The sequence below is a fragment of the Tupaia chinensis genome, unplaced genomic scaffold, assembly GCF_000334495.1.
Source record: "Tupaia chinensis unplaced genomic scaffold, TupChi_1.0 Scaffold140338_1, whole genome shotgun sequence".
Taxonomy (NCBI): domain Eukaryota; kingdom Metazoa; phylum Chordata; class Mammalia; order Scandentia; family Tupaiidae; genus Tupaia; species Tupaia belangeri.
The window spans coordinates 273575-290261 of NW_006200215.1; the positions used below are offsets into that span (position 1 = coordinate 273575).

Genomic DNA, 16687 nt, shown 5'->3' on the forward strand with positions numbered 1-16687 from the left:
GTATTTTTTTTTCTTTTTTTTTTTTCCTTTGGAGAGGTTTTCACCATAGGGCATGTGTGCTTGCCAGACAGACAGAGAGAGACATAGAGACAGAAAGCGAGAAATCACCCCCCGGGGGGATGGTCACGCTGCAATCCCTTCACATCCATTCTCCTCTCGGGATCTTGGGCACGCATGCATACGCACCCGGTGTGAGTTTTATGCCACCAGGTCCGGGACGCAAACCGCGGTCGACTACATGGGAGTCCAGCGACATAGCCATTACGCTAACTGCTGGTCCCTAAATAGGTATTTTTTAAATACATTTTTTTTAATTTCAAGAAAGAGAGTTTTAGCTTTAATAAATCAAAATAAAAAATGGTAAGCAAACTTTGCTTAATACTTAAAGCCAGGAAACAGGTTAGGATTCTCTTCAAAAAGTAGGAACAAGGACCTGTCCACAACTCAAGAGAAGACAAAAACTCTTTAACAGTGTAAAACAAAGAATAGAAGGTCATTAATGTTGTAGTCAAAAGTCATAAAATTCTATTTCACCAGTTCAAACTTATGTACTTTATCTTCTGTTTTAGTCCTGGAAGATAACGTTCAGCTCTGGATTTGTCCCTAATATTAAGCCAGCCATTTGCTTAGTTGTTTTAGAACTCTTATTTCTGTGTCTCTGACTTTAGTTTTCCAGAGATAGCACTCCCTTCAGGACTTCTTGTAGAGTTAGCCTGGTGTTGGTAAATTCTTTCAGGTTTTGTTTATCTGAGAATGTTCTTGTCTCCTTTTCCCACATGAAGGATAATCTTGCTGGGTATAGTATTCTTGATTGAATTTGTTTTTCACTCAACATTTTGAATATATTTTTCCCATTCTTTCCTTGCTCACATTGTTTCCGATGAGAGGTCTGATGTTAGTCTGATGGGATATCCTTTGTAGGTAACTTGACATTTCTCTCTTGCCAGTCTGAGTGTCTTGTTTTTTTCTGTGGTTTTGGTCATTCTGGCTATAATGTGTCTTGTAGAATATCTTCTTGGGTTGATTCTATTTGAGGTCCTTTGTATTTCTTGGGTCTGGATCTTTGAATGGCTCTCTAGGTTTGGGAAGTTTTCTTCTAGGATTTCATGGAATAGATTGTCAATACCCTTAGTCTCTTCACCTTCTAGGATACTGATTACCCAGATATTTGTACATTTAATGGTATCTAGTATTTCTCATATATTATTCTCATTTTGGGGGGCTATTTTTTCTCAGTCTTCATGGTGGATTTTACTAGTCCAGTGATTCTGTCTTCTACATTTGAGGTTAAATATGCTGTATGATCTAGTACGCTTTTAATACTTTCTAAGGAGGTTTTGACATCATGTATTATAGCCTTCATCTCCAACAGTTCCAGTTAATTTTTTTTAAGTACAAATTCATCAATTATTACAGATAGCTTTGTCTCCACAGGTTTCAATTTATAAATTTGTTATAACCATTACTGATTGTATAAAACTTAATAATAGAGAAATATTCCAAAATGTTACAGGTAGCTGAGTCTTTGGAAAGAATTTCAAAATCAAGAACTTTGTAAAGCCTATAAATCACCAAACCACTGACTTTACTATGTCTTCACTTTTGAACATCTCTTTCTAATTTTGTTTTGTTTTTCCTTTTCAAAGGACTTATTTTTATATGCACAGTACAATAGTAGATTTTACAAGAACTAACGAAGTGTAAGAATGTTCTTTTTTTAATTTCTTCCAAACTTTCTGTTTTATGTACAATTTTACTCATCTCTAACTGGACAAATGATTGAGACCTACAGATTTATTTTCAGATTATAAATATTTATCTCCCACAGTTCTCTACATGGGAAATACAAACTTTTTTTTCAATGTAAATGTACATCAGTGAGTTGTTTATCCTTTTCATTTCTCATGTTCCAGAGGCCAAGTTAAATTGCAAATGTGTTCTTTCTAGGAATGCAACTGTGATCAATTACAGGCTTCTCTCCCAGTCTTTGCCTTGGCATAAGGCTGTTCCATCTCCTTCTGCTTCTTATTAAAGTCAATAAGTAGGGTTATTTGGAATTCACCATAAGGAGAAGAGGTCAAAATAAGAAAGAAACTGACAAATACAAAATATAACTTTAATATTGATTTTTACTAAAATAATACTTCATAAGATGATATTTTTGCATTCTAAAAATTTATTATCATAATCTTGTTTACATTACATTGAATCACATTTAACCATTTGATTCATTTTTATGGTGTGCATTTCCCCTTTCAACTCTCGCAAGAACTTTCTTACCTGAAAGTCATTGGCTTTTTTCTCCTGGTATTCATTGTTTCTCTTCTCTACCATCTCTGTTAGTTTGTCACTATGAATACTCTAAATTCTTTATCAGACATTTCCATGAGTTCCATTGTACTGTCTGTTGATAAAGAGGAATTATTCTTTTTTTTTTTTGGTGTTTTTGAGAGTTTTTTGCTATAGGGCATTTGCACTCACCAGAAAGACAGAGAGAGGTAGAGAGACATAAAGAGAGGAATTGCCCCCCAGGGGTGATGGCCATGCCGCAATCCTTTCTCCTCCATTCTCTTCTTGGGATCTTGGGCATGCATGCACATGTGTCTGGCATGAGTTTAAGCCACTGGGTCCGGGACTTGAACCGTGGTCAGCTACATGGGAGTCCAGTGACATAGCCATTACACTAACTGCTGGTCCCAAGAGGAGTTATTCTTTTCACTTGGGAGTGAGGTATTTTCTGGGTTTTGCAAGAGGGTCTAGGTCTGAGAACATGAGTGCCAATAATCACTTACTCAACAATGCATTGTGTGGCTTTAGGTACAATATTATGTCTACTTGCTTTTCAACAATTTCTCCAAGGTTTGAAATAGTCCTGAATCCAGTCTCTTAGGGAATATTGGTAGGGTTAGCATAGCCTTGTTCTTCTTCAAAGACATCAGGCTATGGTTTGGCTCTATTGCATTTTTTAATTTTCACTGTGTAAATGCACAGACACATCTAGGAACGGATCAGTTCCAGGGCCAGGATGGCCAGAAAGAGGTTGAGGTACAGTCTGGCAGGTTTGGGGAAGGAGTGCTTTATGTACAGGACAAGAAGGAGCCCTGTGTTACCTATGGAGTATGCCATAAATGCAAAGCTCTTAAAATGCTTCTAGGAGCAGTAGATCATGCTAGAGTATTGGTTTCTTACTTTACTGGATGAAGTGTTTAAGAAGTAAATGCAAAATACACAAAATGACTTTTCCAAGGACTATGACTGTTTCAACCTTCAGTGGGTTAGTATAGTTTCCTGGGCACTTGTCCTCATTTGGATTAGGGTAAAAACAAAGCACATCTGTTAAAAATGCCAAAATAACAAACACAACATTTATAAAGAAAAGGAGGTTTGTAATGATAACCATAGGTAGAGGATGGAACCTGGGTCTGAAACAAACTTGTAGAGAATGATACAGAAGGAGCTGGACATCCATGAGCAGGTCACTGATAATCCTGTGTTGATATCCAAGGAACCATATAGTACTCGGGTTGCACATTAGCTCCCTAGACCTGTTCATACTGCATATCTACTACTTTGTATCCCTTGACTCACAGTCATGTTCCACAGCATTGTCCTCTATCCTGACCCCCACAGCCATTTCCCCAGCCAGAAGTCAAAGCCCCAGTCAGCTAGGCTTCTCTACCTGCACGCTTACCAGATTTCTGTTTCTTGTTTTTGTTAATTATTTTTTAAATCTATTCAGCCAGTCTGTGTCTCTTGACTGGAAAAATTAATCTATTAGCATTCAGTGCTATTATCGAAATTTGTGGTCTTATCCCTGACATTTGGTTTGCTATTTTCTTATGCTCTTTCATTTCTCTTTGTCTCTCTTTAGTTTCCCTGGTATAGTACTCCTTTCAGTACTTCTTAAAGAACTGGTCTATTGTTGGCAAATTCTTTCAGTTTTTTCTTTTTTTTTAATCTGAAAATGTTTTTTATTTTTCCTTCCCATTTGTAGGACAATCTTGCTCAGTATAGTATTCTTGTTTGAAAATGTTTTTCTGTTAGCACTCTGAGTACCTTTTTTCATTCCCCCCTGCTTGCTTTGTTTTTTTTTTTTTGTTGTTGAGAGGTGTTTTTTCCAACAGGTTACATTTCTCTCTTGCCATTTTTAGAATTTTGTGTTTGTCTGTGATTTTGACTTATCTGGCTATCATATGCTATGGAAAAGTTCTTAGGTTGATTCTATTTGGGGTCGTCTGTATTTCTTGGGTCTGGGTGTTTTAATGTTTTTCTGTTCGGAAAGTTTTCTTCAAGTATTTTATGGAATAGATTATCAATGCCCTTATTAGATTCTTCACCTTCTGGGATATCAATTATTCAGATGTTTGGGTATTTATAGTATCTGGTATTTCCTGTATGCTATCCTCATTTTGGGGGAGTGTGGTTATTTTTAAATTCCTTTTGGTGCTTTTCTCTAAGTCGAAGGTCTTGTCTTCTAAATCTGAATTTCAATCTTCTGCATGATCTAATCTGGTATTAATGCATTGGAGGGTTGTATTGATTTTTTTTTTTGTAATTTTTGCCTTCATGTCTAACAGTCCTGTTTGATTATTTTTTTTATGGTGTCTATCTCCTCCTCAAATTTTGGAAGAACTGTCTCATCTCCCAGAGTTCTTTTTTTTTTTTTTTGGAGAGATTTTCACTGTAGGGCGCATGCGCTCACCAGACAGACAGAGAGAGACATAGAGACAGAAAGCGAGAAATCACCCCCCGGGGGGATGGTCACGCCGCAATCCCTTCTCCTCCATTCTCCTCTCGGGATCTTGGGCACACACGCACATGCGCCCGGTGTGAGTTTTAAGCCACCGGGTCCGGGACACGAACCGCGGTCGACTACGTGGGAGTCCAGCGACATAGCCATTACGCTAACTGCTGGTTCCCGAGTTCATTTATTTTTTCTCTTGCATCTCATTTAGTTTTGTCACTATGAACATTCTGAATTCTTTTTTTTACATTTCTGTATGTTCTATTACGCTTCTTTGTATGATGAGGAGTTGCTCTTTTCCCTTAAGGAAAGGATATTGTCTTGATTTTTCATAGTTTATTTGTGTCTCTGCACTGGTTTTTTTGTCCCGGCCTGTGGGACTGTGGAACAGGTTCCTTGGGGGAGGGAGTGAGAGATGGGACAAAAACACGCACATACACACTATGAGGTGCTGGTCAAGTCGTCTTCTTCTGTCTACTTCCGTTTATTCAGGAAATATGGCGAGTTATATACAGCTGGTGGGGACCAATTGGTTGCCCGAAATGCAAATGAGATACAACAGCATGAACCAATCATTGATGTGGGTGGATCTCTCCCTTTGCCTAGAAACCCAACCACTTTCGGGGAGAACGGTTGGTCACATGATTTCTGAGAAATGGTTTGCTCAGTGAGGAAGTGAAGCCTAATGGTTTCAAGATGGTGGATAGCTCAAGATGGCTCCCATATGCAGTGCTCACCACAGTTTTTGGTAATCTTTGATTTTACATTTCATCTTAATTTTTTCAAGTTGATTCTGTAGTGCGAGGAAGGAAGAAGAGCTCTACTTGTCAGGTGTATGCTTCAGAGAGGACTTTGTGTTCCTATCAGAGAAGAGTGTATGTGGCCAACTTGAGGTGGTTGGTTCCTCCCCAAAATCTCAGTTCCAGGTGTACCTGAGACTGAGCTGGAAGATCTAACTGAAGGAACCACAGTGCATCACGTGGGCCAGTAAAATATGAAACTCAAAGGACACCAGGTATTCCAAAAGCCACTAGGAGGGGGAGGTGAGCCACAATCTCTCTTTAGCTTCATCACTTTGTCCCACTGTGTCTGGCTCTGCACTGTGGTCAGGACACAGAGAAATTCAATTGTAGAGGGTACGGGGAAGAAGGGGATGTTCAAGAGTATATTTTTTTAATTTCTAGGAAATATTTTGTATAAATCTTCCTAAAAGCAGTGAAAAACTAATGAATATATTACTTTCATGTATTCATATATACATGGCCAAAATATATTCCAGAAGAAATAGAAAACCTCTATAGGCTACATAGGAAACATATCAGCAAATGAATAAGAAATTAAATAATTAGCTTATGTGAAAATTCAGCTTTTCTGTCCAAGGCGGCATTTGTTTCACCCTTTCTGTTTACAAAATTCTACTGAAGTCACAAGGATGACGTGAGAAAAATAATAGACTTCTTTTCTTTTTCTTTTTTTTTTTTTTTGGAGAGGTTTTTGCTATAGGGTGCGTGCGCTCGCCAGACAGACAGAGAGAGACAGAGAGACAGAAAGCGAGAAATCACCCCCGGGGGGATGGCCACACCGCAATCCCTTCTCCTCCATTCTCCTCTCGGGATCTTGGGCACTCACATATACGTGCCTGGCGTGAGTTTAAGCCACTGGGTCCGGGACTCGAACCGCGGTTGACTATGTGGGAATCCAGCGACATAGCCATTACGCTAACTGCTGGTCCTGCGAAAAATAATAGACTTGTAAGAGGTTGGAAAGGTGGAAGGAGTGTCATCAACAAATTTTCTTGTTAAATACAAAAATAAATTTTTGATGAAATACAAAATTATTAACTTTTTTGTTTTTGTTTTTATTTTTTAATGTTTACTTAATTTTATTTTTTCATTTACATTTTGTATTTTATTCTATTTTATAAATTCAATCACATTATTTAGCTTTTCAAAGTGAATATTTCAACATGTGAATATTTCTCACTAGTGCACTTGATAAAACCATAAAATATCTTCAACAGATAATACCACATTTCTTTGTCCCATTAATGCTTTGCCTCGTTTTTTCTTCTAAATGTCCTTCCTCAGACCTTTCTCTTTCACACACACTATATTTGGTATTTACATCCATTTACTGTGTTTCTATATCATTTAGTCAATCAGTTTCAGTCATAGAGTGCGGACACTCGGTATATATTAAGTGGGGACATACAATGTCTCTCCTTCATAGCCTGGCTTGCTTCACACAGCAGTAAATCTTCTATATTCTTCCACTTTCTGTCAAAAGCCAGGATTTTTTTTTAATGGCTGAATAGTATTCCATAGAGTATATGTGCCACAATTTTTCAATCCATTCATCTGTTTGTGGGCATTTGGGTTGGCTCCATGTCTTAGCAATTGTGAATAGTGCTGCAATAAACATTGATGTTCAAGCACTTTTCTAATTAAGGATTCTTCTGTCCTCTGAGTAGATAACAAGGAGTGGTATTGCTGGATCATATGGTAGTTCTATTTATAGATTTTTGAGGAATCTCCAAATTGTTCTCCAATTGTCCATATTGTAGCTGGACGAATTTACATTCCCTCCAGCAGTGTAAGAGAGTTCCCCTTTCACCATATCCCTGCCAGCACTTATCATTTTCTGCTTTTATTTATTTTTTTTAATCTTAGTCATTCTGATTGGGTTTAGGTGGTATCTCATTGTTGCTTTGATCTGCATTTGCTTTACAATGAGAGATGTTGACCATTTTTTCATATACCTTTTACATTTACAGAAATACATTAGAGCAAATATTTTTATAACCTAGACATGGTAACAGTCTTTTTCTTTTCCAAAAAGTTTTGTTCCATTTCCATAAAAGTCAATCAACTAATAATTGCAAAAAGATAAAGAACTGAAATTAGAGAAAAAAAATTTGAAAGAATTAATGAAGAGAAAGAATTATCAATAGATAACATGAATGCTTTTCTTTCTTTTCTTTTCAGCAATATTTAATATAAAGTGTGTGCTCTCAATCAGAGACAAAGAAACGGAAAGTGAGAATTCCCACCTTACTTCCCAGGGAGGATGGCCATGCCACAATCCCTTCTCCTCCATTCTCTCAGGATTTGGTGCATGGACACATTGGTGGGTGTCGACCACATGGGAGTCCAGTGTCTTAACCATTACTCCACCTTCTGGCACCCCGTGAATGCTTTTCTTAATGTTGTGGATGACCCTAGCAGAAAAGATAACAAAATTAATACAACTCTGATGTATAATTTCAGACAATATGACAATGAGAAATATGACTATGGGATGATCAATGTGGGAGAAAAAGATACAGCAACCTAAAGTGAGGTATAAATATGTAGCATATTGCAAACCGAATAAGTGATAAGAATATCAGCAGAATTCATGATAATAAATTCAAGAATGCCTACCTTTGTGTAGTCTTTTAAAATAATAATGAAAAACTATAGATGGAATGACACATTATTAATAAAAATTTATATTTTGTGTAAAGAACTCAATAAAAATTTTAAAAAGTCAAAGGAATTCTAAAAATAATTACAACATATATAACACATGATGAACATCTATGATATACTTACACTTCTTTTTCTTTTTGAGAAATTTTCACTATAGGGTGCGTGCACTCACCAGACAGACAGAGACATAGAGACAGAAAGAGACATAGAGACATAGAGACAGAAAGACCATCCCCCAGGGGGGATGGTCACGCCGCAATCCCTTCCCCTCCATTCTCCTCTCAGGATCTAGGGCACACACGCACACGCGCCCAGCGAATACTTACACTTCTTACAAATCAAATTTTAAAAAATGAACCTTATAAGAGAAAAATAGATGAAGCCTGTTAACTAGTATCTTACAAAAGGAGAAAAAAATCAGATAAAGAAAAAAGGAAGGAAGGGTAGGAAGGAGGGGGGAAGAAAAATGTTATCTTCTTTGAATACAAATTTAGGCCAGCCAGTGAGATCATTGCTAAGGTGGCTGGATCCCTCATGGCTAGCTCTACAGTTGGAATCCCTAACACTTTGGACTCAGAATCATGCCAGACACATATGCATGTGTGCCTGAAATCTCAAAAGGAGAAATGGAGGAGAAAGGATTGTGGTGTCACCATCCTCCATGGTCATGGTACCTTTTCACTTTTCCTCCCTCTCTCTTTTTCTCTGTCTTTCTTGAGCAAGCACATGTGCTTCATAGAAATTTTTTTAGAAATACAGATTAAAATAATTGAAATAGTTTTTTCTCTAAAATTAAAAAGCTCAGATTATATTTGGTCTTGTTATCGTCAACCCAGACTGTGTAGATTCAAATTCTGTTTTATTATCTACACTTAATGGTTGAATGATGTTAGTTAGGTAAGTAACTTAATTTACTAACCTCAGTATTTTTCATCTGTGAAATAAAAGGGTGTTTTGAGAATAAAATAAATTAATATGTTCTGGGACCATGCAGTTAACACAAGCTGAGTATGAAAAAACTGCCCCTCAGGCCTAGAGCAAGGACTCGGCTGGGGAGAACTGTTTGCAAGGTCAACAGTTTTACAGGTTCTGGACATCACGACTCACCCCACCCTATTGGAAAATGTCAATGAAGAATGCTACATTCACTTCTCCTACTGGGGATTACATAGATAAGCATTAGAAAGGTTTAGGTTAAAGCTACTAATGGGTGAACGAGCTCAGTAGCCGAGAGGGGCTCAGGGACTCATCCATGAGGTGCTGTTACCCCAAAGACCATAAGCCACCCTTACTCTCAGGACAAGGGAAGATTGCAATTCCCCAAGCCACAGTCATTATATAAAGCAGCATGTAGAGGGTCTCAAGTACACAGTAACCTTTAGGTCAGTCATTTAACTACTCACAAGACCACATTCCTTTCCTATATAGACTCACCCTCTTAGCTATAGACTACCCCAAAGATAACATAGGTATTTCACTTTATACTAACCTTGTCTTTACTAAACCAGACAGGATTTATTTCTAGGCTCTTGTAATTGCTACCACCCTAGCCTGAAGCTGAAGTTCTCAAAAGCTGACCTGAGGCTCAAAATTCTCAAGCCGATCTGAGACTAAAGTGATCAAGCTGGTCTGGGACTGAAAATTCCTGGAAACCCTCTCATCCAAAGACCCTCCCTGGTAATCAAGATCTAATAAGAGAATGCATCTGAAAAATGGACTTCCTCGTTCTAAAAATTATGACTGTGTATACCTAAACAAAACAGATGTCATGTTTTATGATTATTGTTCCTATACTTTGAATGCTTTACCTTTTGGAGTAAAATGTTTCACTTATTTCTCCTCACCCATCCTACCTCCTGTAAAACTCCTTCTATAATAAATACGCATGACTCCTAGCCATCAGGGCTGCAGTCCAGAGTTTACTCTGGCTGTAGCCGGCTAAGAACATGCTAAAGGGCATGAGGTCTCAGTCTGATTCCTGTTCACCCATGTCGCCTCCCTGTGCACCCACCCCAGCTGGAGCATGGTTTCTGGCAAATATGTTAAACATTTAAAACAGTATGCCACTCATAGTAAACACCATATGAGTATACTATCATTATGATCATTATAGGAAATAGATATTTCATACTCTGCTTGGAAATAAGTTACTTGGAGGCAGGAGAGACGAGAGGAAGTCCTTCAGGAGAAGATTCATCATGGCTCCTGTGAACTAGTCATTTCAGGGCAGGAGAGGCAAGGGGCAGACCTTGAGGAGAAGATTCTTCATGGCTCCTGTGAACTAGTCAGTTCAGGGTACAAGAGAAATGAAGATTTTCTTCTGATAATTCAGCCTCCAGCAAACAAGCTGGAGTGGCAGGAGAAGCGAGAGGCAGAACTTCAGGAGTAAATTCTTTTTTTTTTTTTTTGAGAGGTTTTTGCTATAGGGCACATGTGCTAGCCAGCCAGCCAGAGACAGACAGAGAGATAGAAAGTGAGAAATCACCCCCTAGGGGGATGGTCACGCCACATCCCTTCTCCATTCTCCTCTCGGGATCTTGGGCACACACACACACAATCACCCGGCATGAGTTTAAGCCACTGGGTCCGGGACGTGAACCACGGTCGACTACTTGGGAGTCCAGTGACATAGACATTATGCTAACTGCTGGTCCGAGGAATACATTCTTCATGGCTCCTGCAAACTAGTCACTTCAGGGTAAAAGAGAAATGAAGATTTCCTACTGAAATTCAGCCTCCAGCTAACAAGCTGGAGTAGTAGGGAGCTCCTAGCCTTCTATCTCTATCTCTGTGTCTCTGTCTGTCCCTGCTTCTGTCTTCACATTTTTTGGTAATTTTTCCTTTTTGAAATTTTTTTTAAAGGTAAAGTTTTCTCTTGCTCTCAGCTCCACCTTTTTTCTTGTTAATAATCCCCTCTGCTCCTCCCACCCAGGCAGGAGAGGCAAGAGGCAGGCCTTCAGGAGAAGATTCCTCATGTCTCCTGTGAACTAGTCATTTTGCAGTGCTCGCGCACCACGTGGTTTTCTATTTTGTGCCTTTTTTTAAAAGAAAAACAATAATTATACATTTTTAAAGTTTTTTCCCCTTCTGTTTTTCTGTTTGTTGTTGTTGTTGTTTCTCTCTCTCTTTTTTTGTTTTCTTTTTTCTCCTCTCTCCACTCAATATCCATTTACTGGGTTTCTAGATGGATCTAAGGGCACCGTAGCTAAACACCCATATAGTATTAGAGTTAACATATTCCTCAATATCTACTGAATCTGCTGCACAAAGCGATTATAACAGAATGGCAAAGAGATTCCAGATCACCTCTTTCTGCTTGCTTCTGAACATTCAGATTGAACTTCAAGACTTAGGAAGAAACACACCATCCATCAGATGATTAGAAATCACCGCAGGACCACAAGAAGTATGAGAAAGCGAGAAAATACCTCTCTTCCAAGGGAAAAGAATAACTCCTCTTCCTTCACAAGCAGTAAATTGGAAATCATGGACATGTCTGATAAAGAATTTAGAGAATTCATAATGGTGAAGCTAACAGAGATGGAAGAGAAGAGAGACAATGAACTGCAGAAGAGAAAGGAGAAAGAAGCTGACGATTTCCAGGAGGTGAGGAAATTCTTGCAAGATCTAAAAGAGGAATTACACACTTTGAAAAAGAATCAAATGGAACTGTTAGAGATGAAGGCTATAATACAGGAAGTCAAAATCTCCTTGAAAGTATTAAAAGCAGACTAGATCATACAGAAAATAGAATCTCAGACATAGAAGAGAAAATTGCTGGCCTAGAAAAATACATCACAAAGACCGACAAAATTGCCCAAAAAGTTGAAAATAATATACAAGAAGTACTAGATACCATCAAAAGTTCAAACGTCCGGATAATGGGCATTCCAGAAGGCGAAGAGAACAATAGGGCATTGGTAAGCTTTTATATGAAATCTTGCAAGAAAACTTTCCAAACCTAGAGAGGCACTCAAAGATCCAGTCGCAAGAAATACAAAGGACGCCAAATAGAATCAACCCAAGAACATCTACTCTAAGACACACTATAACCAGGTTGACCAAAACCACAGTCCAAGACAAGATACTAAGATTGGCAAGAGAAAAACATCAAGTTACCTACAAAGGATATCCCATCAGGCTAACAGCAGACCTCTCATCGGAAACAATGTGAGCGAGGAAAGAATGTGAAAATATAATGAAAGTATTAAGAGAAAAGCAATTTCATCCAAGAACACTGTACCCGGCAAGATTATCTTTCATGTGGGAAGAAAAGACAAGATCATTCTCAGATAAACAAAACCTGAAAGAATTTACCAGCACCAGACCAGATCTCCGAGGAGTTCTTAAGGGAGTGCTATATCAGGAAAATTAAATACAGACACAAAGAAATAAGAGTTTTAAAACTAAGAAAATTGACAACTTAATCACAGGGACAAGACTGGAGTTGAGTATTATATCCCAGAATTTAATCAGGAAAATCAAACCACAACAGAAGATAAAGTACTTAAGAATGAATTGGTGAAGTATAATTTTATGACTTTTGACTAAAACATTGCTGATTTTCTTGTATACTTTGTTATCTGGTTGTAAGAATTTGTGTCCTGTCTTGAGATATGGATAGATTCATATACCTACCATTTGAACAGAATCCTAACCTGTTTCCTGGCTTTAAGTTTTAAGCAAAGTTCCTTAGCATTTCTTTGATTTAAGTTAAAACTGTTTTTCTTAATAGTACCAAGTGAACTTGCTATTGAAAGTAGTTAGATTATTTAAGAAATTGTGTGATCAATACAATGTGGGGGGCAAAAGAATTGAAGACAACTATATTTACTAGAGATAGTGTGAGAAGAGGGTGGGAAAGGACAGAGGGTCAGAAATAGGGGTAAGAAAAAATACGAGAAACTAGAAATGGAAAATTTTTGATAATAACATGCATGATTAAGCCACTATGCAGTATATTCTGGATGGGAAATCACATTTTGCATGCTGTGACGATGCTTAGGGAATAAATGTAAATTAAGTTAAAAACAATGTTTCAGGAAAAAATAAACCTAAAACTATTTTTTCGTGAAATTAAAAAAAAATTGCATTAAGAATACCTATTCGATGACTGCAGTGAGATATATAGTCCCAGCTAGGTGCTACTTTATAAGATGTTCATTCTATTCACTGAAGCTTATGCCTAAAGTTGAACTTGTGTTCATGGAAATGTGTATATCAGCTGTGATTACTATGAAAATATTTAGTTTAATTAAGATCTTTAGTTACTCAATAAAATGTGGGGGAAAAACAGTATAGAAAGCAAACATAGATACCAGAGACAGTGTGGAAGGAGAGTGAGAGATGGCTGAGGATAAGAGATAGGAAATCAAGAATGGGGAAAAAAAAGCAAAATATACAGGAAACAAGAAATGGAAAATTATTTGCTGATGATAACATGTATGTTGATGTGCTTGATTGAGCCAATATACAGTGTACTCTGGATGGAAAATCTCATTTTGTATGCTGTAATGATGTACAGTGAATGAATGTAAATAAATACATTTAAAGAAAAAAAGAAAAAAATTCAGAAAAAAAAGAAAATAAGTTACTTGGTAAGAACAACTTATCTGAAAGACAATTTGCTAACAAACGCTAAAAGTTTTAAAAAATGTGCTGACAATTTTATTGAACAATCCACTTTAAGGAATTTATCCTGAGAAAATAATTTCTACTGTTGTCTTGTGATTGATTGTACTACTTAAATGTGTTGTCTTGTCTATGGAATATATCTATAGAACATAAAGGAAATCTCATGATTATTCCCTACTCCTGTTTATGCATATGGGAGAAAATAAAACAGAAGTAGAGAGACAGTATTATGGTATAGTGGCATGAACATAACACTTGAGCTAAAGAGACAGGATTTCAACTCCAGTTTTGCTGTGTTAACTTGGAGTAGTTCATTCATTTATCTGAACCTGTTTGTTCATCAGCTAAAATAGGACTAATATCCATGTCCTCAGGGCTTCAGTATAAGTACACATTTAGGGAGCCAGTAGGTGGCATAGTGGTTAAGGTGCTGGACTCCCACATGGCTGATCATGGTTTGAGTTCCAGACCTGGTGGTTTGACAATCACACATACACGTTCAATATCCCAGAAGAATGGAGGAGAAGGGATTGTGGGAGATTGTGGCATGATCATTTCCTCTGGAGGGGAATTGTCATTCTCTATTTTTCTCCTCTTTGGTGAGTGCACATCCCCTATGGCAAAAACCTTTAATATTTTTTAATCAAAAAAGTACACAGAGAGATAATAATTTCTCTGATATACACTCTCCCTGTAAATAAAGCAAATAAAATAAGTTTACCTCTTGGTAAGTTAAATTATGAAATGAAAAACAAAACAAAACAAAAAAACATGTTTTAGAGCACAAATATCATCTATCTGGCAGATGCAAATTCTATTCTGGATATATACTTTCAAATTATATATCATTCTTGTTTTGACCCTTCGCTTCCTAACAAGCTTCTAATAAGTTTGCCTTTTCATTTTACTTTCCTTATACAAAAAGCCAGGCTTTCTTTAATGTCCAGAAATTCCAATGTTATATACCTGCTTAAAACTCTAGTGTATAAATTGCAGACTGGCAACTTTTGGGATTGCTTTGACCAAGCAATACTTAAGATATGGCAAATTTCTTATGCATATTCGGATTTCAAGTTTTTCTTGCAAAATTACATGATCTGAGTACATTTGGCTCATAAAACTGAAAGGCCATAATTTGACTGAAGCTAAATAGTGACTGCCTCCTTTAGATAAGGCAGGGTTTTTTTTTTTTTTATTTGACAGCCTCCACCAGGATCACTTCATTTATTTTCTTATTTGGTTGGCCCCCCTAAGCATCGAAAGTTTTGATCTTTTAAGGAGGAGCTTTGTAGGAAGCCACATTCACCAAAATGGCTGACATGACCTTCATACAAGGACCTTCAAGTATCCTTTTTCTGGGAGTAGACAATTCTTCCTGAGACTTCCTCATTCAGGCAGGTAGGTCCTCCGTCAGGTCAGCGACAATTCCCATCCCCTTTTTACCTCACCTCCTGGCTTTACCCTTTAACGCAGCAACCAATTGGTGGTTGTAGAATTGTATCCCTCATTGTATGACCAATCAGCTTCCTACCCTGTGTATATAAGAATGTTCTCTGGCCCTCAATAAGTGAGCGACTGCATACCATCTTGAGCTGTGACACTGTGTCACTCCTGTGTTGTGATGCTGTGCCGGTTCCAGACCTCCGCTCTCTCACTCAGGCACCTTGCTCGATTGTCCCGTGGGCCAGGACATTCTGATGCCTGAACAGGAACCTGAGTTCGAGAAGCAGCAACAGGTTCCCGAAGATTCTGGAGAGGAATAAGAAGCTCCAAAGAGGAGCAGGTTGGAAGTCCATGGCATACCTTCAGGGGACGCAGAAGACGATGTCCCGGTGAGTACTCACTCACGATATCCAGGTTATAGCATAGACTATAATGGGGCAAGAGCTCAGCCAGCACAAATTGTTTGTTCAGGGGTTAAAGGAAGCCCTTAAGACTAGAGGAGTGAAAGTGAAAGTTAAACAACTGCTCACCTTTTTTGATTTCCTGAAGGAGGCTTGTCCATGGTTTCCTCAAGAAGGAACCATTAACGAAAAAAGGTGGAAAAGGGTAGGTGACACTCTTAAAGATTACTACTCCACCTTTGGCTCAGAAAAGGTCCCCATAACTGCATTTTCCTATTGGAATCTAGTAAATGAAATCCTTAGTACCCACCCTGAGGACCCAAAAATTTCTGCCATTGTTACCAAAGGAGAACAGATTATGCAGAACGAGCTACCCAAAGAAAAGAGTGTCATTCCCTCAGATATCTCAGAGTCTAAAAATGTCCAAAATATAGACCTTATATCCTTAGATAGTGACGGGGATATTACACAGGAAAGTCAGAAGTTTAAGAGTCCAAAGAATACACAGAAAAGTGAGAAGCTTAAGAGTTCAAAGAACCAAAAAGAAAATAAAATGCCTTAAAAATTTCACATGAACCAAAGAAAAAATTATACCCCTCCCTTTCCAAATTCAAAAATTATTCTGATGAGGAACAAACTAGCTCCAAGGAAGAAGTTCTAGAGGCAGAAGCAACAAAAAGTAACAATCTTAGTTGGCCACCCTTTAAAAAGTGGCCGCCGCCTTATAATGTTTCAGCGCCACCCCTCAATAATTCAAAATAAGAACTTATTAAAAAAAAATTGAACAGTTAAAAGAACAAGTCCAATTAGAAAAAGAACACCTTCAGTTAATTCTACAATTGGAACAATTAAAAACTCCCACAAATATAACCCTAAAAACAGCCCACCATAAACCAAAAGTAACTTATGAGACTTTTCCGGTTATGGAAGTTACCGACCAACAAGACAATGTTTGGAGGAGACATAATGGTTTTGATTTCAAACTTATAAAGGAA

At 37.8% G+C, this 16687-nt stretch overlaps 1 pseudogene; it reads right to left on the bottom strand.

The window, feature by feature from the left end:
* Nucleotides 1-2715: 2715 nt before the first annotated feature.
* LOC102495402 (transmembrane protein 192-like) lies at nucleotides 2716-3553 on the bottom strand (annotated as a pseudogene).
* Nucleotides 3554-16687: the final 13134 nt, after the last annotated feature.